Consider the following 1,408-nt stretch of genomic DNA (forward strand, 5'->3'; position numbering starts at 1 on the left):
AAGCTGGGGTTCCTGCCGCAGCGCTCCGCAAATTTCGTGTGTGTCCCTTTGGAGCCAAAACCCAGCTCATGGAAATGAAAATTAAACAGGAATTTGAATGAATTCAGGTTTTTCTCCCCTCCACCCCCATTTTCTGGAGAAAAACGGAGCCTGGGAGCAGCAGAGTGCTGGGAAAGGAAAGTGATTCAAGTTTTTGGTGGGCCCCCCCGGGTGAGCTGCAGGGAGGGATTAGTTTGGGAAAGTGGGAGAATTGCTGTTCCGGAGCAATTAGGAATTGGGATTCATTGTAATTTTGAACTTGTGCAGCAAGCTCTGCCAAAACTCGGGGTTTATTTTTTCCCCCTTTTTGCTGCAGTGCTTAAAGTTATTTTGTTTGAAATGAGGAGTTTTGCAGGAAAATGAAGAAACCAGAAAATTTGCTGTGGACACACCCAAATTTTTTTTTTTTTTTTTTTTTTTTTTTTTTTTTTTTTTTTTTTTTTTTTTGGATTTCATGCAAAACTGCTCTTAAACAATGAGGTTCTAAACACAGTCCAGGAAAACACGAGGACAAGCAAAATTAGGAGTCAAATGTCAGTTTTATTTTAGAATTTCTTGGCTTTTTGGTTGGTTTCTCCTGGCATAATTAAAACAGTTTCCAGCATTTAATTTCCTACTTCTTTTGTAAGGAAAAAAATTTCCATACTATGGTTTTTAGGWTTTTTTCCCCTTCTTTTTTTAAAACACAGTGTAATAACTCCACGTTCTGTGGCTCACATAAATCTAATATTTACACAGGTTTATTATAAGGTCCGCCATGATATTATGAATATGCATAATTAACAATATTGTGAAAAAATAATTGCAGATTTAGTGATTTTCATTTTTTTTCAAACTAAATTGCCTTTAAAGGGCTCAGCCATGATATTTTTCACAATTTCAAAATCCTTTTTCTCCTTGATTGTTAAAGCCTTGCTGGAGTTTGAACTGGAAATATTTTTTTCCATAATTATTTTTGGTGAGGTTTTTTTATTTTGGTTTTTTTTTTATTTGTTTGTTTTAAATGCTATTCTGTCCCTATTATTTTGCTGTTACAGAGTGCCTGTGAGTTCTGGACTGTGCACACACTGGTTTATTATTGTAGGGTTGCCCTTGAATACTGGGGTCTTGGTATTGATCTTTTTAAAAATAAATAACAAAAGAGCACTGAAACATGCATTGTTTCAAGAAAAAAAGCAATCTAAGAGAGCTACATGGCCTTTCCACCCAAAAGTGGGGGAGGGAGAGGAAGGGAAAGATTAGGTCAACATTGAGTTTTACCAACCTTGACACAGTCTCCTCTCTAAAATGGGGACAAAATAGCAAGATGGCTGGCTCCACAGCTGCAGCAGTTTGGTTTTTGTTTTTGTTGGTTTTTTTTTTTTTTTTT

This window comes from Malurus melanocephalus, unplaced genomic scaffold, assembly GCF_030028575.1.
Source record: "Malurus melanocephalus ecotype Western Australia unplaced genomic scaffold, MMel_1.1 scaffold_424, whole genome shotgun sequence".
In the NCBI taxonomy this organism is placed as follows: domain Eukaryota; kingdom Metazoa; phylum Chordata; class Aves; order Passeriformes; family Maluridae; genus Malurus; species Malurus melanocephalus.